Below are 17,538 nucleotides of genomic sequence, written 5' to 3'. Positions count from 1 at the left end.
TCCCCTGAAAGAGATCCCAAAATGAAAACTCCAAGAAATATAGTAGCCAAATTCCAGAATTATGAGATTAAAGAGAAAATACTGCAAGCAGCCAAAAAGAAATAATTCAAATATCATGGAACTACAGTAAGGATCACACAGGACCTAGCAGCTTCTACATTAAAAGATCAGAGGGTTTGGAATTTGATGTTTCACAGGGCAAAAAAGCTAGGACTGCAACCAAGGATTAACTACCCAGCAAAACTGAGCATAATCTTTCAGGCAAGGAGATGGTCATTTAAAGAAATAAGGGACTTCTAGATGTTCTTGATGAAAAAGCCAGAGCTCAATGGAAAATTTGATCTCCAATTAAAAGACTCAAGAAAGACATAAAAATGTAAACAAGGAAAACACACATACACACACACTCACACACATGCATATAACTTGGGGTGCAATAAGAGTAAAATATTTACATCCCTATATGAGAAGTGATAACTGTAAATATTGAAATTTTTTTTATTATCATGACCCTTAAAAGTGTTATAAATAGATAGGGGATGTGGGTATAAATGAACTAACCTGATGATAAAAAAAAAGCCTTATAAAGGGGGTCAAAGGGACTGCAATGGGATAAAAGGAAAGGATGAGACAGAAGAAGGTAAATTATGCCATATGAAGAGGCATAAAAGCACACTATAATAGAGGGGAAGGAAAGAGGGAGAGGAACATCATTTGAACATTATTTTACTGGTTCTGGTTCAAAGAGGGATCAACATACTAAGTTAAGTTTAAGATTCTAAAGTGAAAAGACAAGAAAACTCATTAAATATAGGGAAAGGAGGGAGGGAGAGGAGCACTATATGAAATTTACTCTCATTGGTTTTGAATCAAAGGGGGAATAACATACTGCAATAAGTATAAAAATCTATTGTGTCCTATAGGCAGTAGGAGGGCAAAGGAGGGATAAAAGGGGGGGGGACTAGAAGGGAGGAAAATAGTAGTAAAGGGAAAAGGTAGGTAAAGGGGGGGGGTTTACCTGGAGAGAATACTGAGGGAGGTGGTGGTCAAAAGGAAAACACTCAAGGAGAGGAAGGGAGAAGGAAGAAACAAAACCATAAGTAGGGGAGGGAATAGGATGGAGGGGAAGGGACAGATAGTCATCATTATTGTGAATGTGAATGGGATGAACTCTCCCATAAAACAGAGGCAGATAGCAGAATGGATTAAAACCATAATCTTACAATATGCTGTCTACAAGAAACACATTTGAAACAAAGGCTGCAGTAGAATATATTATGCCTCAGCTAAAGTAAAAAAAGCAGAGGTAGCAATCCTTTTCTCAGATAAAGCAAAAGCAAAAATAGATCTAATTAAAAGAGATAAGGAAGGAAACTATATCTTGCTAAAAGGCACCATCAAGAATGAAGCAATATCATTACTTGACATATATGCACCAAGTGGCATAGCATCCAAATTCCTAGAGGAGAAGTTAAGGGAATTAGAAGAAGAAATAGATAGCAAAACTATACTAGTGGGGGACCTTAATCTCCCCCTCTCTGAACTTGGTAAATCTAACCTCAAAATAAACAAGAAAGAAGTTAAGGAGTCAAATAGAATTTTAGAGAGGTTAGATATGATAGATTTCTGGAGAAAACTGAATGGGGATAAAAAGGAAAATACTTTCTTTGCAGCGGCTCATGGCACATATTCAAAAATTGACCATGTACTAGGGCATAAAACCCTCACAATTCAGTGCAGAAAGGCAGAAATATTAAATGTATCCTTCTCAGATCATGATGCAGTAAAAATTATATGCAATAAAGGGCCATGGAAAGACAGACTAAAAACTAATTGGAAATTAAGCAATTTAATCCTAAAGAATGAGTGGGTCAAACAAGAAATTATAGAAACAATAATTTCATTCAAGAGAATGATAATAAAGAAACAACATATCAAAATTTGTGGGATGCATTAAAGGCAGTTCTAGGGGAATTTTTATATCCCTGAGTGCATACATGATTAAATTAGCAAAAAGGGAGGCCAATGAATTGGGCATGCAATTGAAAAATCTAGAAAAAGAACAAATTCAAAATCCCCAATTAAATACTAAATTAGAAATATTGAAAACAAAAGGAGAAATTAATAAAATTGAAATTAAGAAAACTATTGAATTAATAAATAACACTATAAGAGCTGGTTTTATGAAAAAAAATGATAGATAGTCAATATGATAAAAAAAGAAGAAAACCAAATTATCAATATCAAAAATTAAAAGGGTGAATCTACCTCTGATGAAGAAGAAATCAAAACAATAATTAGGAATTATTTTTCCCAATTGTATGTACATAAATTTGACAATCTTAGGGAAATGGATGAATATTTACAAAAATACAAGTTGCCCAGATTAACTGAAGAGGAAGTAAATTACTTAAATAACCCCATCTCAGAAAAAGAAATTGAACAAGCCATCAGTCAACTCCCTAGGAAAAAATCTCCAGGGTGAGATGGATTTACTAGTGATTTCTATCAAACATTTAAAGAACAATTGATTCCAGTACTCTACAAACTATTAGGGAAAATTAGTGAAGAAGGAGTCCTACCAAATTCTTTTTATGATACAAATATGGTACTGATACCTAAATCAGGAAAAGATAAAACACAGAAAGAAAATTATAGACCAATCTCCCTCATGAATATAGATGCAAAAATTCTAAATAAAACATTAGCAAAAAGACTACAGCATCTTGTCACAAGAATAATACACTTTGATCAGGTAGGATTTATTCCAGGAATGCAAAGATGGTTTAATATTAGGAAAACCATCAGTATAATTGATCACATCAACAATAAAACTGGCAGAAACCACATGATCATCTCAATAGATACAGAAAAGGCTTTTGACAAAATACAACATCCATTCCTATTAAAAGCATTAGAAAGTATAGGAATAAATGGAGCCTTCCTTAAAGTAATAGGTAGCATCTATTTAAAACCACCAGCAAATATTATGTTAAAGGGGATAAGCTAGAAGCATTTCCAATAATATCAGGGGTGAAACAAGGGTGTCCACTATCACCCCTCTTATTCAATCAATTTACCAAAAAACTACTTTATAGAGCTAGAAAAAATAGTAACAAAATTCATTTGGAAGAATAAATGGTCCAAAATATCAAGGGAAATAATGGAAAGAAATGCTAGGGAAGGTGGCCTAGCTATACCAGATTTCAATCTGTATTATAAAGCAACAGTCATCAAAACTACTTGGTACTGGATAAGGAATAGAGAAGTGGATCAATGGAATAGTTTAGGCACACAAGATTCAGCAGTCAATGACTATAGTAATCTATTGTTTGATAAACCCAAAGACCCCAGTTTTGGGGATAAGAACTCACTATTTGACAAAAACTGTTGGGAAAACTGGAATTTAGTATGGTAGAAATTGGGCATAGATCATTTTCTAACACCATATAGCAAAATCAAGTCTAAATGGGTGCATGATCTAGGTGTAAAGGTTGATACTGTAAGCAATCTCAGAAAACAAGAAATAGTTTACCTGTCAGATTTGTGGAGAGGGAAAGACTTTATGACTATACAAGAATTAGAGATCATTATAAAATGCAAAATGGGTAATTTTGATTACATTAAATTAAAAAGCTGTAGAAACAAAGCCAATGTAACCAAGATTAAGGGGGAGGTGGGAAATTGGGAAAGAATTTTTACAACCTATGTCTCTGATAAAGGACTCATTTCTAAAATATGCAGAGAATTGAGTCAAATCTATAAGAATACAAGTCATTCCTCAATTGATAAATGGTCAAAGGATATGAAAAATCAGTTTACAGAGGAAGAAATTAAAGATATTTATAAGTATATGAAAAAATGTGCTTATTATCAGATAATCTGTTTATTGGTTTTATTTCCTTTTTATCCTTTTTCATTCCATCTGATACAATCCATCTTTATAACCTGACTAATGTCTAATGTGAAAATATTTACAGATCCTATACTTGACTTATGCTGCCATGGGGTGGGGGGAAGGAAAGGGAGGGGGACAGAATGTGAAACTCAAGGAATTGTGGAATTGAATCTTGTAAACTAAAAGTAAACAAACAAATTAATTTTAAAAAAGACTGCATACAAAACCATGAATCTTTATTTCATACCACTTACTTTTTTATTTTGAAAGTAGATAATAAATTCCACATGTTACTTTCAAAAAAAAAAAAAAAGAAAAACTTCCCTGAGTTCAAAGATCCAGAGAATCAAATAAAAATTGACAGAAGCTACCAATTACCTCCTGAAAGGGATCCTAAGATTAAAACTCCCAAGAATATTATAGCTAAATTCCAGAGCTCCCAGGTCAAAGAGAGAATACTTCAAACAAACAGAAAGAAAAAAAATCAAATATCATTGGAGCCATACCAAAGACCACACAAAATTTAGCAGCTTCAACATTTAAAGAGAAGAGGGCTTGAAATATGATATTCTCTAAAAGGCAAAGGAGCTAAAATTGCAACCAAGAATCACTTACCCAGTAAAACTTAGTTAATAATTCAGGAGAAAATTGGATATTTAATGGAACAGAGGACTTTCTTGCATTTCTAATAAATAGACCAGAGTTGAATGGAAAATTTGACATTCAAATACAAGACTTAAGAGATGCATAAAAAAGTAAAATATGAAAAATAATCATAAGATATTCAATACATTTAAACAGTTTGTATTCCTATATGGGAAGATGACACCTGTCCCTCCCAAAATCTTTATCCTTACTAGGATAGTTATAAGGATTTTACATAGACAGAGGGCATCAGTGTGAGTCAATTATGTTGGAATGATTTTTTAAAAAAAGAAGTGAGAAAGTGGGATGCACTGGGAGAGAAGGGAAAGGAGAGGCATAATGGGAAATTATCCTCACATAAAAGAAATGTGCAATGAAGAGCTTTTACAATTGAGTGGAAAATGGAAGTAAGTGGCAAGTAATGCTTGAGCCTCACTCTCACTGGAATTGGTTCAAAGAAGGAAGAAAATATATACACACTTGGTTGTGCATGGAAATGTAACTTACCCAATAAAAATAGGAGGGGAGAGGGATAAGAGAAAGTAAATATAATAAAGGGGAGGGAGGGTAAATGAAGAAAGGAAGTGTTTAGTAGTAAAATAGACTTTTGATGAGGGACAGGATAAAAAAAAGAGGGAAGAAACAAAAGAATGGGATGGAGGGAAACACACAGTAATCATAAATCTGAACGTGAATGGGATGAGCTTACCCATAAAACAGAAGTAACTGAATGGATTGGATACCAGAATTTATCATTATGTTATTTGTATGAAAAACACTTGAAACAGAAAGACACACACACATACCCAATGTTAAAATTAAGGATTGTAACAGAGTCTGAATGACTGAAGTTAAAAAAAAAAAACAACAGGGATAACAATCATGATCTCAGACAAAGCAAAAATAGATCTAATTAAAGGAGATGATCAGGTACTAGAAATTACTATAGACAATGAAGTAATACAAAAAAAATTATGGGGAATTTCTCTGATAAAGACCTTATTTCTCACATATAAACTGAATATAGAACGGAGACAACTTTACAAATATTAGAGGCATTTCTCTAATTGATAAATGGTCAAAGCATATGAACAGGAAGTTTCCAGAAAAAATCAAAGCTATTATAGTAATATGAAAAAATGCTCTGAATCCCTATGATTAGGGAAATGTAAATTAAAACAACCCTGAGCCACATCCTCACACCTATCAGAAATTACAAATGCTGAAGTGAATGAGGGGAAAACAGGGATATTAATACACTGTTGATGGAGTTCTAAACTTGTCCAACCATTCTGGAAATCAATTTGGAACTATGTTTCGAGGGCTATCAAACTCTGTTTACCCTTTGAACCAGCAATATGACCACTAGGTCTATATCCCAAAGAGATCAAAGGAAAAGGAAAAGGATCTATATGTACTATAATATTTATAGTATCTCTTTTTGGGGTGTCAAAGAATTGGAAATTGAGGAAATACTCATTAAAAGAGGAACGACTGAACAAGTTGTGGCATATGATTGTGATGGAGTACTATTGTTCTATAAGAAATGATGGGGGGGGTTCATAAAAACATGACAAGGCCTATATGAAATGATGCAAAGTGAAGTGAGAACTGGGAGACCATTGCCCACAATAATAGCAATGTTGTAATGGTAATTAACTGTGAAAGACTTGGCTATTCTGATCAATAGAACAATCTAAGACAATTCCAAAGGACTCATGATTAAAAAATGCTATCCACCTCCAGAGACAGAACAGATAAACTATGAGTGAAAATTGAAGTATAATTTTCTCACTTTATTTTATTGCTTTTTAAAAAATATGGCTGATATAAAAATATGTTTGGCATGGTTTCACTTGTATAATTGATATCATATTTTGCCTTCTCAGTAAATGGGGAAGGCAGTGGGAGGAAAGGAAAGAATTTGGAACTCAAAATTTAAAAAGAAAAGAATGTTAAAAATAATAACTAATTTTAAAAATACCTATAGTACTGATCTCACAGGTTTCTTATATGAATGAAATGAGTTAATGTACATAAAGAGTTTTGCAAATCTTAAAAAAAAATTATAGGGGCAGCTAGGTGGTTCAGTAAATACAGCACCAGCCTTGGAGTCAGGAGGACCTGAGTTCAAATCCAGCCTCAGACACTTAATATTTACTAGTCATGTAACCTTGGGCAAGTCACTTAACCCCAATTGCCCTGCCTTCCCCCCTCCAAAAAAATTACATTAAGTGCAATTATGAATAATCTTATTTTTCTTATTACTAATCTTGAAGATAGTATCATGTTTCTCATTTTTTCTATCATGCTAACCCTCTACCAGTTTCTTCAACAGTTTTGTTTATGACAGACCCCTCAGCATCATTACCTACAAGAATCACTGTTGTATACTTGAAAAGGGAGTTTATGGCTTTTTGTTCAATCTATAGCAGAACATGAATTACCTCTAAATACAGCTGTCAAGTTTGCTTCAAGTTTACTTGAAGACTCCTAGTTAGTAAAGAAATACTATCTCCTCCCATGTTCTATGAACCTGAGACCATACACTAGTCTGATTGTTGGGCAAATGTTGTCTTCTCAGCTTATTTGAAGGTTCTCCAGCTTTTTGATATCCTTCCTAAATATGGTACCTAGAAATGAACTCAATATTCCAGGTGTTATCATCCTAAGCTAGAATAAAAAATGACTATTACCTCTTAATTTTTGAAAACCATTTATCTCTTAATACAGCTTGCAATTTAATTAGTTTTTGATGGTTGCCATAACATCCTGATGACTTGTGATAAACTTAAATTTTGCTGAAGCTTTTAGATATTTTTCAGATGAACTGTCATTTGGTCACAATTCATCCCATTTTTTATTTGTATGATTTTTTTAGCTTTACAGAGCTTTTGAAGTACCTTAGTGTGTGAATGTTTCTCTTAAATATTTAGCAAACTTTTAAAAAGTCTGTACTGTTGGGGTGGCTAGGTGGTGCAGTGAATAGAGCAGTGGCCCTAGAGGCAGGAGGAATTGAGTTCAAATCCAGTCTCAGACACTTAACACAAAACTAGCCATGTGACCTTGGGCAAGTCACTTAACCCCAATTGCCTTGCCTTCCCTTTCCAAAAAGCAAAAAAAAAAAAGTCTGCTCTGTGCCATATGTTCTCTTTTGTCATTTAAACCTTACACCTCTGAGAAATAGGTACTATTAATATGAACATTTTATGGATGAGAAAACTGCGGCTGAGAGGAGATAAGTGACTTGATTAGAGTCATACAGCTAGTGAGTGTCTGAGGCAAGATCTGAACTCACATCATCTTGACTCCAAATTCAGTACTTGATCTTGACAAAATGAGAAATTGGAAGGAATTCCAGGTCCACAGTGTACCTTGGGGGGAAAAACATTTGAAACTGAATGAATAAATATATTTTGAGTTAAATTTGCTTTGGAAATATAGGGTAGATAAAGAAGGAAGGGGAAAAAAGATGTGTGACTGGAAAGATGAGCTCCAACAGTGGTCTAATATCTTAATTTGACTTACATGAACAAAATGTATAATGTCTATGTAAACTAGTATTATTGTGTCCAAAGATGAGATCTCTTATAATGGAATTAAATAATACTATTTAGAAAATATTATGATAGTGTGTGGTATGGTCATGAGATGAAAAGGAAATTCTAAGTACTATGTTGGACCCCTGCATTCTGAATGAAACACACCAAAGAAAATAAGGACTCAGAATGAGTGGTTGAGGATCCACTTGTTAATGACCTTTAATACACACAGACACTGACACATATGCACATACACCCTATGTGCCCAGTCTTTTGGTATGATATGTGCCTAAAAACTCAAGCAATTTAAAGAACAAACTAATGCAGATGGCTTTCATCACACACACACGTGTGCACGCACATGCACACAAATAAGTATTGCATTTAAAAAAGCACACACAGAAAACCAGTCAGGTACCTACATCCCCCAAATTCTCTTGTTCCAAAGCGCCTTCAAATCATAGTAGGCTATGTCAGATGTTCAAATTTCCCGTAATTTTGTATCTTGTTTACAGACTTCCTCAAAGGGGTAAAGATGTTGGCAACCTCATTTTACAGACAAGACATTATAGAGTTAATGACAACAGCTATTTTCTTTTTGCCTCACAGATCAACTTCTTTGCCTCATTTATTGTGACAAGTGGTACTAACAACAGTGTTGCCTGGGAGATTGTGTTTTAGGATGATGCAAAGTGTTTGAAAAGAATGTTTTGATTATGTATGTAAAAGCAAAAATAAAGTGGAGAACAGAAAGAATTATTTGGATGATTTGTCATGATGGCCTGAAATGTCTGGTTAACTGATGTTATAATATTTCTAGACCTTGAATAATACAGATAATTGTTTTAATTATTTCTTTTAATGTATTTATATAGGTAGAATCAAAATCTTTAAAGAACTAGTATGTATTGGAACCCAGGAGTTCATACTAAGAAAGTGTTATTATACACTATTTCTGATACTTGGCTATCTAAAACACCTTGGACAGCACTCAAGACAGATCTGTTGTATGCCAAATTGTTAGATATAATTAAGTAATCAACCACAATCAACATGTGACTTGTGAAGTGATGTGCTGGGGAAAAGGGAGCCAAATTCAACACATGTTAAGAATGAATTAGATATTTAACACCTATAAAATTGTTTAAAGCAAAGGGAATGTGTATTGTGGATGAGTGCAGAATATGCTGATGATTTACAAAGACAGCTTGGGAATGAGACAACTTTGAATATTTTGATTGGACAGACCTAGCTGTATTTCTGAGATGGATGGTCAGACAGTTCAACCTAATATTTATATTTAACAGGTGACTGATTCAAAGTTCTCCATGATCTAAGCATAACCTATTTTTTCCAAGGATATTTTCTACTATTCCCCCACATAGGTTTTTAAGCCAGTCAGACTAATTCCAGCATTTCCAGAACATACCATGCACATATACACCTTTCTTTGCTCAGATTAACTCCACATCCAGAACTACTTACATTTCTTTTTCTATCTAATGTTTTCCATTTGAAACTGTAATACTGTTGATCTTGTTTGAAAGCTGAGGTTGCCTTAAACAGTTACAATCTCCCTTTTCTTCACCATTAGGAAGTAAGAATCCTGTTGCATTGCCCTAAGAGTGGTTCTTGTATCTGATGCAATGGACTGCTTGTAGCTTGAGGATTCAGAGAAAATTACTTTTAGAAATACACACATGACCCTCAGATAAAAGCAATCAATGAGAAGGTCAAAGCAGCTTGCAAAGAAGTTCCATGGAAGTCTCAGAAGCTCTGTGATGGAACTATACAGTGATCCTTATATACTCCTTGCTCAAAGGGACCAACGCTAGGAATTGGATCAATTCAAATTAGGGTGAAAAGATCATTCATTGCCATGAGTCTACTCCATAGCATACTGGCTCATTATAGCTTGGTTGGTGGTATGAGTGTTGTGAGTATGATTCAAACTGTCCTAGGTTTACCAGTGTCCTGGCCCATCCCAGTCATCTTGAAAAATTAACACTTTGGTCATAATTTGGCATGGATAGAATTCTGCCTAACACATGGGTAGTTAAGGTGCTCTTTGGGGACAATTTGTGATCAACAATCTGGAAAGATGTGGGTAATAACTGAAAACCTACCTAGTTGAATAATTTTGAGCAAGTCACATAAGCTATGTGAGCCTCTGTTTATTCTTTTCTTTTTCTTTCTTGTTTTTGGAGGGGGGAAGGTAGGGTAATTGGGGTTAAGTGACTTGCCCAAGGTCACACAGCTAGTAAGTGTTAAGTGTCTGAGGCCAGATTTGAACTCAGGTCCTCCTGACTCCAGAGCTGGTGCTCTATCCACTGTGCCACCTAGCTGCCCCATCAGTTTGTTCTTTAAATAACAACTGACATTTCCATAGGGCTTTACAATTTACAATGTATCATTTGAACCTCAAAACAATCTTATGAGGTAGACACCATATGTATTATTCTGATGAAATGTTATAACACCAATGTGATATTCACAGTGCCCATGGCAGCTGTGAATATTCTGGTGTAGCTGTGAATCACAAAATGTAACAGACTCTCCACATGGAGAACAGAACCAAAGCATTTATCCAAATACCAGAAAACCAAATCCCCAAACCAGAAAGCCAAATTCATCATAGTAACCACAAAGTTGGTACACATAACCTATGCAGTGAACACCAACATTCCCAGCCTTCCTTCTGTCAGGCCTTCAAAACAAAACAGGCTCCCTTAAGCAAGAATACCCTTCTCTCAATCATGCTAGCTGTTCAGGCTCCAGGTTGATTTTCCCAGCAGTTCTGGCTCTCTCTCAGCTTGTGTTCAGCTTTTTATTCTGGTCATTAGCTCCTCCCTGTTATGTCCCTTCCTGTTGCATCAGCAAGTTCCTCCCACTGTGGGATGCACAAGTTCTGTTTCTTGACCAAGACTTCATATAATCAAGGTCAAGTCTCAACTGAAACAAGGGGCTAAGTACTTGTTTGCTTGCCATTACCAGGGTCAAGGAAGATCTTCAAATCCCCATTACTATTACAAAAGTCCAATTAAATGATTTGCTCATTGTGATAGAATTAACATGTCTCAGAGAGAGGTTTTTGAATTGAGGTCTACCTGACTCCAAGGCTAGTTCCTTATCCTCACTTATACTTTGCTGTTTTCCTATGAAGGTTTTAATTATAGTATCTCCAGGCTCTACTTTGTGATTCTAATTATTGCCTTTAGTGGAAGACAAGTAACAAATGGGTGCCATTGGCATTGAAATTGGGTTTGAAGGAACAGCTAGGTGGCACAGTGAATAGAGCACTGGCCCTGGAGTCAGGAGGACCCGAATTCAAATCCAGCCTCAGACACTTAACATGGAAACTAGCCATGTGACCTTGGGCAAGTCACTTAACCCCAAATGCCCTCCAAAAAAAAACAACAAAAAAGAAATTGGGTTAGAAGTTATATTAAAATCTTACTATATAAACATATTCAAAAGCTTAAAATGAAATTAGGGTATTATTTTTCTCCCACTTGTCCAATATACAATGTACCTCAGATGCTGAAGTTAAAAGGGGACATTACCTTTCAACAGGAAATAATCATATTTTCATCAAGAAGCAAAAATGCTGGGGGAAAAAGTCAACTTTTCCTCATAAGTGCCCCTCCTCCCTTCTTAAGACATCATCCACAGAATTATTTCCTCTTTGCATGATGTATGTCCACGAGATTTGGAACTTTGGGCAATCTCACTGTAACTCCTTACCTTCACTCTGATCCAAGTAGTTGTCAAAACCAATTCAGGAGCAAGCAAAAATATTCTCCTGTTCTTGATCTCCAGCTGAGTGTCATATGGACACTCAGAGCTAGTAGAACAGACTGCCCAGTCATACTGAGATACCCCATCCTTGATAGTTCAATGCTAACAGGAGATTTCAAAGGCACTTAGTTACAAGGGTTTGGCTCCTTGACATCCTCTCAGTGGGCCTTCTTCTTTAGACATCATCAGTGACTCTGCAGTGCTTTTTTTCTATAGAAACAAGAATAGATTGACGTGTCTGAAAGGACTCTCACTGTGCTTGTTGACTTCTTGTTGGCTAATGAAAGTTCCATTTAAGCAAGTTGGAAATTCTTCTTATTGGATCATGGAAATAAAATGCACAGAGTGATTCATGAATTGGAAAATATGCCTTTTGTCTCAATTACCTTACTTCTTTGCCCTTGTGAAACATATGTCTTTGTAGTTTGATTGATAAGTCTGTCTACTTAAGACACCCCTCAACCATGAGAATTACTCAGGAATGTGCTATTTCTCACTAGGGGTTTCAGTACTTTTTAGTATCCTTTAAAATAACAATAATACAGCAAAATATGGCATTCGTTTTACCTTGTGAAGCTTCATTTTTTTTTTTTACTTTTGGTTTCTTGATTAGGTTAGGAAAGTTCAGTGGAAATAGGATTGAATACTCAGTTAGAAGATGTGGGTTCAAATTCAAACTCTTTTACTCAAGAACTGTGTGGTTTTGGGCAAGTCATATAACCTCTCTGGGTCTCAGGATACTTACATAAAAAAAATGATAGTTGAGCTAAGCTAGATGGTATCTGATGTCTCTTCCAGTACAAACTCCATGGTCCTCTCACGCAACATTTCATCATTAACAGATGATTTTTATGAAGAGAGAAATAGATTTTCTCCGCAGAGCTAGAACTTTGTAGGGGTGAAATGAAGTCCCTAATTTCACTTTTAGAAAGTCACCTATTAATATTGTATTATTTAACTTATTTTTGTTAAATATTTCACAAATATATTTTAATAATCAGATCCACTTGGGAGTGTTGTAAGCAATGAGTTTGACACTTCTGGTCTTGAAGGTCTCTGACAACTCTTCAACTCAGAAATGTTGTGTCCCTATTTCTCTGGATTTCTTCTTTTCTTTTTTTTGGAGGGGGAAGGCAGGGCAATTGGAAATTGCCCAAAAGTCACACGGCTAGTAAGTGTTAAGTGTCTGAGGCTGGATTTGAACTCAGGTCCTCCTGATTCCAGGGCCAGTGATCTATTCACTGTGCCACCTAGCCATCCTTATGGATTTCTTTAATGAAGTGGTTCCACTATTAGGAAAGTTATGGAATATGGGCAGCCTCCACAGTGGATTCCTAGAGAATATTGTACTTAATCAGAATGCTGAACTAGACAAAACATCCCAGTGTCATAACAACAACAACAAAAACAACAACCTGCTTTGTGGTCTAGTTCTCTTCTCTGGGACACGAAAGAACAAGAAAACTATCAACTTCCATTCAGGCCAAATTGGAGTCTCAAGTGGTCCTTTGGCTTTCTTGGTTCCTCTCCTCTGGTTGCTTTCCAGTTTGCATTGGAATGTTTTTGAAATGTGTTATCTAGAACTGAACATACTGTGCAATAAATAGTTGGAGCAAAGAGGAGACCAGCAGGATGATCAGCTTTCCTGTTCATGACAACTTTTCTAATACAATTTAAGATTACATTGAGTTTATGGGTTGTTGTATATTAATAAGCTTGTAGCCCATTGAAATCTCAGTCTTTTTTTACATGAAATATTGCCTCATTATACTTCTACCATCTCATCTATGTGAAATAGATTGTTTTAGTCTAAGTGTAGTGTTTTATATTTATTTCTATTAAATACAATCTTTTTTTTTTTTTAAAGCTCAAGGGTACACGGCCAGTTATTTCTGGGTGTGGTGCTGAGTATCTGAGCCTGGATTTGATCCAGGTCATCCCGACACTGGAGCCGGTGCTCTTACTCGCTGAGCCACCTGGCCGCCCCTAAGCAATTGGGGTTAAGTAACTTGCTCAAGGTTACACAGCCAGGTGTTTCTGGGTGGGTGCCAAGTGTCTGAGCCCAGGATTCGATCTCCAGGTAATCCCAACACTGGAGCCGGTGCTCTTACTTGCTGTGCTACCTGGCCACCCTTAAGTATTATCTCTGTTTTTGTTTAGATTTTTTTGGAGGGGGGAAGGTAGGGCAATTGGAATTAAGTGACTTGCCCAAGGTCACATGGCTAGTTTTGTGTTAAGTGTCTGAGGCTGGATTTGAACTCAGGTCCTCCTGACTCCAGGGCCGGTGCTTTATTCACTGCACCACGTAGCTGCCCTTAAATCCAATCTTATTAGATTCAGTTCATCATTCAGATCTTTGAAGCTATTCTTTATTCTAAATTTATATTTCATTATAAGCTGTCCCTCCAACCTGTGTTGAATTTTATAATATCACAAACAGATCCTTGTGGTACTTCACAAGAAACTTCCTTCCAAACTGATGCTGAATGATTAGTGACAGTTCTTCTGGCCCATTTAATCAGTTTCAAATCCACCTAGGTGTGGTTCACCCACAAGGATTGCATTTGAAAGTTTATTGAGTGGTTTGTTGAAGTCAAATGAGGTCCACAGCATTTCCTAGATTGCCAGTCTAGTTACCGTGTGAATGAATTAGATTTTTTTCTTAATGAAGACATATTACTTCCTGACATTAACTACTTCCTTTTTAGCATTCACAAACCATCACTTTAATGATACTTTTCCTCATTGTCCTAGGAATTAAACCTGAGTTCACCAGATCACAGTTTCAGTCATTGTTGGTCCTTTATCAGCCAAAAGTTCATGATCCATGAACTTTTAAAGAACACTGACAGAGTCTCAATAATTATATCTGACAAATAATTCTTTCAGCAACCTGAGGATGTAGTTCATCTGGGTAGGTGACTTGAACATATAAAGGACAGTTATGGGCTTACTAATTACCTCCTTACTAATATTAGATTGTGTAATTCTGTTAGCTATATAGATTTAGAGAGGTAAGAGACCTTATAGGGCATCTCATCCAACTACTTCACTTTGTAGGTCATAAAATCATAAAAGTTAGTAGAGACGTTGGAAGTAATTTAGTTCAGCCAATCCATTTACAGAGCAGAAAACAGAGACCCAGGAGGTCAAGTGGCATATAGTAAATGGAAGAAATGAGATTCAAACTTGGGTTCTATGATTCCATATTCAATAATCTTTCCACTGTGCCATGATGTACTCCTGAAATTTTGTACTGTGCTGAAAGATCTAAGAGAAGAGAGTTTTTCTTCTTTTCTATATTTTTTCTTATTCTAAAAGAAATTTCCTTGTATTGGTTATTCTCAAGCAGAGGCCAGATGAGCTTCTGACAGGACTATTGTTGCAGGGATTTCTGCACCTGGTGTGTTGGGGTGGGTGGGTGGGTTGAGCAGGGGGTCTGACCTCTAAGGTCCCTTCCAGCTCTGCAATTCTATGATTTTAAAGAACAGGAAAATTCACTAAGTGCCAGAATGCAATAGATCAGTTAAATCACATCTTGTACTTTTAAAACTCTTCTATTGGACTCATTGATGATGAAAACAAGAGATTTATGACTTCAACAAACTGTAGAATTTAGTATATAATGTGCATGAACCTCAATCCATCATTCAGCTTCTGGAAAAGAATAAGGTAGGATATTTCTACATAAGAATAGTAGATGAGTCCTTTCTTAATGGACATGAAGCCTGGAGTGAATTATATTGTGCATTTTCTCTAAAATCCTCCTCATTACCCCTTCCTTTAATGTTTTCTTTCAGATGGCATCAAATTTCCATGTTGCACAAAGTCAAGAAATGGTGTGAGATGGCAGAATTGAGGTCACTAAAGATCTTCACAATATACAACAAGGATCTAATCGAGGAAGATGGAATTTTATGGGAATAAGAGTAAATTTCTACTCTTGTTGAACCATTTCAGTAATGTCTGATTCTTCCTGAACCCATTTGGGGTTTTCATGGCAAAGATATTGGAGTGGTTTGCCATTTCCTTTTCCAGCTCATTTTATAGATCAGGAATTGGGGCAAAAAGGATTAAGTGACTTGCCCAAGGTCACACAGCTAGTAAGTGTGTGAGGACAGATTTGAAATCATGAAGATGAGTCTTTCTGATTCCAAACCCATCACGCCACCTAACTGCAATAAAAAGAAATATACAAGTCAAAGATTGGAGAGATTTAGCTAAGCAACAGATGATATGAATAAAATCTGGCAGTATTAGTGCACTTCAAATTTAATTAAGTGCTTACAATTTAATATAGAAAACAAGCTGTTTGACACTGGGCAAGTCACTTCACCACTGTCTGCTTATTTGTTCAACTATAAAATGAGGATAATAATAGCAACTACATCCCAGAGTTGTGAGAATCAAATGAAGCACTATTTTTAAAGTGCTTAGGACTTCCCCTGGCACAAAGTAGGTACTTAATAAATACTTGTTTCTTTCGTTCTTTCTCATCCTAGGGAAGGATGACCTTTGCCTTGAGATATTCAAAAAGTTTATTGAACTGGGTCATACAGAAGTGAAATTCAATTTGTCTTCCTTGGTGCCTAGAAGGCAGAACCAGAAACAGTGCATGAAAGTTAGTCCACTTTCACTTATTTGAAACTTATTGAAAATATCTCACCCTTCACTAACTTCTTCCCAAAGAATTTCAGCATTTATGAATATAAAAAAGTATTCCTTTGGCTCTCTTGACCCATCTAACTACTGCCTTCATCTTTCTTTTCTGCCAAAGTTTTTGGGAAAAAGTTGTTTGCACTTGATGTTGCCACTCCCTCACCACCCACATTCTATCCTTAGTCCTTTACAATCTGGCTTTCACACTACCAAAATTAGTCTCTCAGGGGTCAATGATGACCTTCCACTCATCAGATCCAGTAGTATTTTTTTTCTTTTTTACTTTCCATTCCTTTGCTATTGACCAGGTCACTCTGTACAGTACAGTATGTTTTCCCTTGTCTTTAAAGGCACTTTACTAGTTCCCCTTTGACCTCTCTAAGCACCCCTCTCTTGTCTCAATCTGTTTTTGTCCTCTTCTCAAACCCTTTAGGGGTGTATGTCCCTAATACTAATCCCTCATCCTCTTCATTTTTTTTTCTTTATTCTTTCTCTTAATGATCTTATTCACTCCCATGGCTTCCAAAGACTCACACATTTCTATATTCACTACCCAACAGAATATCCAACTACCTACAGGACATATTCACCCCAGGATTTCTCACCAGCATCTTCACCAACATGATTGACCTAATTTGTATTTGTGTCTTTCCCCTTAAAGCTACTCTTCCTTCTGTCTTCAATATTTTAGTCAGTGACACTAACAATCAATCCTTCTTCCGTAATGAAACTTTCCAAAATTTTTTGATTCCAAGATTCTTTGAAAGTTTAGAGACAGAAAAGACTCTGGGGATTATCCAGTCCAGACCCCTTTATAAGTGAGGAAACTGGCTCCCAAAGATAAAGTGATTTGGTCGGTCACTAAATAGCAAAGACAGGATTCTCACACAGTTCCTAGGACTACATGCTTTTAACAAGTTGATATCTTTTCAGACTACAATTCTTCCCTCCCACACACTCATTCATCTTCTTTTTGATTTTCCCTATTCCCTCACT

At 35.9% G+C, this 17,538-nt stretch overlaps 1 long non-coding RNA gene across 1 annotated transcript in view; it reads left to right on the top strand.

The window, feature by feature from the left end:
* LOC138147933 (uncharacterized) overlaps positions 1-17,001 on the top strand; it is a 51,563-nt gene extending 34,562 nt beyond the window's left edge. Inside the window, exon 3 of the long non-coding RNA XR_011164932.1 lies at positions 15,684-17,001. This is a non-coding gene — a long non-coding RNA (uncharacterized lncRNA). The remainder of the gene's footprint in view (positions 1-15,683) is intronic.
* The last annotated feature ends 537 nt before the right edge of the window (positions 17,002-17,538 follow it).

This window comes from Petaurus breviceps, unplaced genomic scaffold (genome assembly GCF_028583685.1).
Source record: "Petaurus breviceps papuanus isolate PSGF00001 unplaced genomic scaffold, PetGlider_PUasm1.0 90808, whole genome shotgun sequence".
NCBI classification, from domain to species: Eukaryota; Metazoa; Chordata; class Mammalia; order Diprotodontia; family Petauridae; genus Petaurus; species Petaurus breviceps.
Note: the sequence above shows the minus strand (reverse complement) of the source record. Positions and strands in the feature narration are given on the sequence as shown.